Raw genomic sequence first — 7,148 nt, 5'->3', positions numbered from 1 at the left:
GGCTTGATGTTGTTGTTGTTGTTGTTGTTGTATTCTTAATACACTTCACTTGAACTAAATCCTTACCAAATTTATCTCTTTGTTTAGCTAACTTATACATATATCTTTCTCCCTCCTTAGTATCTAATCTATTATATAAATCATTAAAAGTTAAGCTCTTTGCATCGCAAATAACTTTCTTAGATTCCTTACCTCTTTATATCTTTCATAATTATAAGAATTTTTATATCTAAACCATTTTTTATAACTAATCTTCTTATTTTTTTATCTTTTCTTGCACATTTGAATTCCACCAACTATTTTTACTATTAAAAATTTTTCCTTCGAAACTCCAAGCATATCTTTTAGAATAATCTTAATATCACTAGACATTTTTTCCCACATAACATTAGCATCCTCATGCACAGATAAAATCTTAAATCTAAAATCTTACTCTCAAAAATATTTTTATTAATATTCTTTAAATGCCCCCATCTAATCCTAGAAAATTGTTTTACTTTATTTTTTATTTTCTGTCAATTTATCTTAAAGTATTCATGTAGCCGACCCCACGTAGTGGGATAAAGGCTTGATGTTGTTGTTGTTGTTGTTGTCAATTTATCTTAAAGTCCAAAACTAATAATCGATGTTGGATACATAAATTTTTACTCGGAATAACTTTATAATCTTTGTCATCTAAATGATCTAATTTTTTATAAGAAAATAATCAACCTGCGTTTTACTATTTCCATTTTATAAGTGATAAGATGTTCATCTCTTTTCTTAAATAAGGTATTAGCTATTAAAAAATCATAAGCTAAAGAAAAATCTAGTATGGTCTTATCACCTTCATTTGTCGTTCTAAATTCATGGCCACCATGAATGCTTTTATAATCATCTACCTCTCTACCAACATATCCATTTAAATCTCCTCAAATAAAAACTCTTTCTTCAAGAGATATCTTTTGTATTAATTTTTCTAAGTCATTCCAAAATTTTAATTTTGAACTCATATCCAAAACTACTTGAGAAGCATAAGCACTTATAATATTAACAATCTTAGCATCAACAACAATCTTTAAAAATATAACTCTATCTTCAATTTTAATAATTTTTATAATATTATCCTTCAAACTCTTATATATAATCACACCTACATCATTTCTAGTATGACTCCTATCCGAATATCATAATTTATATCATAAACTATCAATTTCCTTAGCCTTCTCTCCAATCCATTTAGTTTCCTGAACGCACAAAATATTTATCTTCCTATGAATCATAATATCTATTAATTCCATTAATTTTTCTATAAGGGAGTCTATATTCCTAGTTCCTATCCTAATTTTAATTTAATTGACTAGCATATTTTCCCACATCCGTCCTTGATGTGGGAACCCTTGTCTATTTAACACTGCACCCGGGTGCCGGTGCAGCGACCCTTGCACACTTGTCGTTGTATTTAGGTCATACAACGCATCGCTTCCAGGAGACACCCTAACATTAACATAATTTTTTAAAGGATTCATGTCATGTTTATTAATAAGTTTTATGTTGGCTGTCGGCTACCTAACGCAACCCTCCACTTCTCTCATCAAGGACTTAGGACCTGGCAACTACAATGTTAAGATTATGTTAATTTCATTCATTCTCCAATTTCTTATAAATGATTATGTTAATTTCATTCATATTTTTAATTCTTTATTGGGCTACTTATCGCCTGGTTTTCGTTAGCTTTCTTCCAATTCTAGACTGATAGCTAAGGAATATCCTGTTGGATAAAAAAAATAAAATATTATTCACCTTTGCTTTTCAACAGATTGATCCAATTGGATGATGAAAGAGACAAGCATAATCATTTTTTAGCAGTTATTCATGATGATTAGTATACAATATGTCTGCAGAACAATGAAGAATTAAGTATCCTTTGCGGCTTCAGACGTTCTACTTGCAAATATTTGAGTAGAAAGACAAGGTTGAAACACACTCCCTTTCTTCGAAACCATTAAAAAATGATAAAGAATTACATGCGAAAGAAAGGAATTTTTTCACAATAAGGTGATAAATAAAAGATAAAGCGAGAAGATATAGTGCAAACAAATTTCCTCAAAAATCTATTGTATCAAGGCTGTAGTTTGCTTTAATAGATATTCTATACTGTTTGTGCATTGAGATCTTTTCCTGAGTATCATTTTTTGGACTGTCAAAGAATCTTTTCACTTTTAAACAACATCTGTCATTGCATAATGTACAAAATAACACTCTTTTGTAAAAGGTGATTCCAAACTTGTAGATGGCATTCGAAAATACGTGCGCACATATATTCTATCATAATTATTAGCCTGACCTCAATTGTTTATAGTCGAATTTATGAATCCCCCTCTATTCCTTCGTCTTGAATTCATTGTGAAATGTTAGTTCTAGTTTATGCAAGCCCATTCTCTGTGTTCCTTCCACATTAATTCCATTTATTGAATTTGTGTCTCTATGTGAGAATCCATATCAAGTTGTACTTGTCTGGCATATCATACAAATGATTATAGCATTTGATAGGAGGGACTTTCTAAAGTATCTACTTATGGAGGTTTCGTTCAGGAGGTTGAAGTTGCAACTTGCAATAAAAAAGCTATGAAAGAAAGCAATCATTCATTCTCAAAAAAAACTAAAAAATAAAAAAAGACATCAAAGCAGCAACAACAACAACTAATTATTATCCCACTACGTGAGGTCAATCATATGAATCATTGTTTCTTCATTATGTCTTATTAAGAATTAAATTCTAATTTAAATCTTAAAAAAAAATCATTTTTTAATACTTTCTAACTAATTTTTTAGGTCTACCTTTACCTTTCTTAATTAGGCCGAATATAATACATCAAGTCACCTAACAAGGTCATCGGAAGGCCGACATTTTATGTGACCAAACCATCTGAGCCGACTCCCTCTAATCTTATCTGTCATTGGGGCTACTCCAACCTTGTCACGTATATACTCGTTTTGCATTTTGTCTCTAAGTGTAAAGCCACTCATCCACCTAAGCATCCTCATCTCTGCAATACTTACCTTAATTCTATGCTTCTCTTTTAATGGCCCATATTGTAAACACCATAAAATAGTGCAGGTATAACCACCATCTTATAAATTTTTCACTAAGTTTAATGGATACTTTTCTATCACAAAACAGATCTGATGCATTTCTCCACTTCAATCATCCAACTTAAATTCTACTAATAATATCCTCATATATTTCACCATTTCTTTAAACAATAGACCCCATGATATCTTAAACATGCAGTCTTTTTAATGACTTGATCATCCAATGCCACAATCCCACCACTACATCAATTATTACTAAAATTATACTCCTTACATTCGGGGTAAGAAAAAAAGGTATCAAGCATGCAATTAAAATATCTTATAAGATATGCTGCAACAATGAGAGGAGCAATGAATTGATGAAGCATTATATGCATATGAAGCTTGCTGAAAGATCATAGACACCTCATATTATTGGAAATGAGTTAGGTTTTCACCACAAAAAAAAAAATGACACTGGACAATATCAATAATGAGAATTCATTTATTGCTATAAATCAAAGACAGCATTCAACAGAAAGTTAATCATTTAAGATCAAACTTACCATGAAAGAAAATAAGATAACACAAGGAATTGCAGAAAGAGAATACAAAAATATGGCAATCTTATCAGGTACTAGTATTAAAAAACATGTGGGAAAATAAAACATTTAACAGCACAAGGGCATGTTTCAATGTCAAACAAATTTCTCAAAGCAAAACTTTCTAAGATTATCATACCTCCAATAATGAGTTTCAAGCTGCACCCCAAATTCTGGTAAAATCACTATTGACTCTGCATGGTAAGGGGATGAGAAAAAAAGTGAATTTTACTAATCATGTAGTCTAAAGCTTCCAGAATAAGGTGTAAATGTCTAAAGCATCACCCATCAAATTACGGAAAGCACTCAAAATAAAGAATAAAGCCCACAATTATTTAAGTAGGACACGAGCTAGCACTACTAATAATCCTAAAGTGAAAAGCTACGTTTTCCTTGCATTCACGGCAACTGCAATGCCGTGAGATGCAACAACACCTAATCAAGATGATGTCCCTCAGGCAATTTTATGTCCTGTGTGCCGAAAAAATGTGTCGAATGCAATGAGGTCCTAGTTTACAGCACGGCTAAGTCTATTGATGTATCAAAAAAGTAACAAGAATCAGGCCAATTCATTGGTGAACCAACCAGCTTGGATTGTAATGTATGAACATAATGATTATTCAAAAAAAGAAAAGAAGATATAGCTGAATTCATAAAATAGCACCAAAACATAGACACTTAAATCTCACCTTTTTTTACAGGCTTATATTGCATAAATTTGGCAAACAAAAGAATCACAATAATCTTCCAGATAGAACTACTGCAGAGTTTATCCTGTTAGTAACGATTCATAAAATATTTCAATTCACTGAATTTGTAACTATATAAAAAGTTAGGAGTCACCATGAGCAAGAAAGAACATGCATTCCTTCTGAAATCATAATGAATTACTTCGATTTCTAAACTATAGTAGCTATGAAATCCTATTTTCCACCTGAAAAACACATTAGTCTCTCGGCATATATTTGATGTTCTTTTGCACATACGAATTGGCTCATCAAATAAAAAATTTCTGTTTAGAAAGAATAGAAGGTATATCAACAATATAAAGTGGAATTTTCAAAACCATGGTGTCTACACAGAAAGTGGTACTTCATCAAATAATACATAAACACACGACATGTTTACTTCTAACATGTTTTAGCAGACTGTAACGTAGGCCAAATACTGGATATCTGCAAATTACCAGAGTTCTTTAGGTAATTAGTTAAGTCCCAAATCAAAAATGATCATTCACCAAATGCATTACTCTGAAAGATAACATTGTAGAAAAATAAAGAGAAAAATATAACATTGTAGAAACATATAGAGAATATTTTAGCAACGCAAGGCAATTCATAGAAAAGCTTAAAGAAAAGGAAAATAACTGAAACTAAACTAATGTCAGATGTTACCAAGCCAAACTAATACAAGAAATACCCAAAAACAAAACTACCAAGAAATCAGTGTAGTATTTGTTATACCGACAAAGAATAGTCAGCAAATTTGCAAGCTATTTCACTGAAGGCACCTACAATTTATACCGATATATTCGTCTTTTAATGCAGCAAACATAGTATGTCAAGACAAAGCAATAAAATGTGAAGATGATTAACGCCATATAGCAAACATAACAACATATATGAAAGCAACCATAATCTCATAGCAATATCACCAACCACAAAGGTAAGCAGTTGTATATCCTTACAGTTATCACAAATTTCATGAATAATTTTTTGAGCATTAAGACCCAAAACTATAAGCCAAGTCCAACTGAAATCAAAGAAAAATAAAGGCTTCAACAGAACAAATTCGGAAATATTGAACTGGTGTTTTGAATCAAGGTGCCATTTTCATGTCAAATAATTAGAATTTCAGGGAGGTAAAGATTTTAATTTACAACTCTCTCAATTAAGGTAAAAGGGCAAATGCAGCAAGAAGATAAGTTTTCATGATAATGCTTCAAGTAAATTATGATTTAAACTACTGTAGTTGCCCACTCGTCACACAGCTCCAATTAAATCGATAAACAAAGTTCAATTAGTTTACAACAACGGCAAGGTGATCATAAAAAGCACTGCATCAATATTAAGAAAAATGAGCTCTTATGTATCTTCAGTTATAAATAAAACAATCACAATTATTTCTTCTATATAGAAAGCACAAGCTAAACAAAGATTACAACACATCATCATCAAGCCGTTATCCCACTGTGCGAGGATGACAACATGAATCCTTCTCCATTGTGTCCCATTAAGAGTCAAATTCACATTTAAATCTAATAAAATCTAATAAAGAAAGATCATTTCTAATGCTTTATAACCAAGTCTTTTTTTAGGTTTACCTCTACCTTTCTTAACATAGGCTAGATCTAATACATCAATGTTCCTAACCGGGTCATCGGAAGGCCTCCGTTTTATGCGATTGTTATATAACAAAACCATCTAAGGAGACTCTCTCTAATCTTATCTGCCATTGAGCTACTCCAACCTTTTCACGTATATACTCGTTTCACATTTTGTCTCCAAGAGTAAAGCCACTCATCCATCTGAGCATTCTCATCTCTACAATACTTAATTTTATGCTTCTCTTCTAATGGCCAACAATCTATAGCATAAAGCATTACAGGTCTCACCACCATCTTATAGAAGTTTCACTTAATTTTGAGGGGTAATTTTAATCATGCAATAGGCCCAATACATTCTTCCATTTCAACCATTCAACTTGAATTATATTAATAATATTGATGGGGACATCAGAGCATGGAAAGTAAAACAAAGGTCTAGCCGTCGATCTACGGCCACGATCGAGTCTATGTATTTTTGAGTCATTTCATGTATTTGTTTTCTTTTATTATGTTATGTAGCGTTTATTATTATGTGTATTTGTTTTTCATTTTTACCCTTTTATGAAGGAGGTCGTATGTAAGCCCTAGGAGCATTGTCGTCCTTTTATTTCTTGAGTCTTTTGTACGTGGCTATTTATAGCCCTCGTGTCTTCTTCTAAAGGTTAATGAATGATTAAATGAAAAATTTTCCACAATCTTTTTGAGTTCTTATGAGAGCTTGAGAAATCGGAGTGAGATCCCTAGGAGAGGGAGGATTGCACATCACCCACCAACCTAGACGAGTCAAGTTCGTGGTTCTACTTTCTATCTCTTCCCCTTCCTCCTCCCACCACCACCGCCGGCCTTACTTCCCATCCATCACCCTTGCCCAAACTTCCACCTCCACCGAACCCCCTTCCCCTCACCCACCGAACTCCACAAGCATCCCCACCTAGCCGTCGGCCCCATGCCTGAACCCTAGCAAGCCGCCGGCCCTAGACCCCTTTCTCCCTTTGGATTCCATTGCCTATTTTAGCTTGACATAATTTGGGCAGATTTTGAATTCAAATTCACCCAATTTGAAATTTAAAATATTTCCTAAATTATTAAATCTATTTTAGGAAAGTTTCCAAAATCAAATTCAAAATTAATTTGATTTGGATTGGATTTTAAATCCAACATCCTAT

At 32.4% G+C, this 7,148-nt stretch overlaps 1 long non-coding RNA gene across 1 annotated transcript in view; it reads right to left on the bottom strand.

The window, feature by feature from the left end:
* Positions 1–6,010, bottom strand: part of LOC114580268 — a 15,869-nt gene extending 9,859 nt beyond the window's left edge. The window contains exons 1-2 of the long non-coding RNA XR_003701627.1: positions 4,346–6,010; positions 3,796–3,850 (exon numbers count right to left, since the gene is read on the bottom strand). This is a non-coding gene — a long non-coding RNA (uncharacterized LOC114580268). The remainder of the gene's footprint in view (positions 1–3,795; positions 3,851–4,345) is intronic.
* Between the last annotated feature and the right edge of the window lie 1,138 nt (positions 6,011–7,148).

This window comes from Dendrobium catenatum, unplaced genomic scaffold, assembly GCF_001605985.2.
Source record: "Dendrobium catenatum unplaced genomic scaffold, ASM160598v2 fragScaff_scaffold_911, whole genome shotgun sequence".
Taxonomy (NCBI): Eukaryota; Viridiplantae; Streptophyta; class Magnoliopsida; order Asparagales; family Orchidaceae; genus Dendrobium; species Dendrobium catenatum.
Note: the sequence above shows the minus strand (reverse complement) of the source record. Positions and strands in the feature narration are given on the sequence as shown.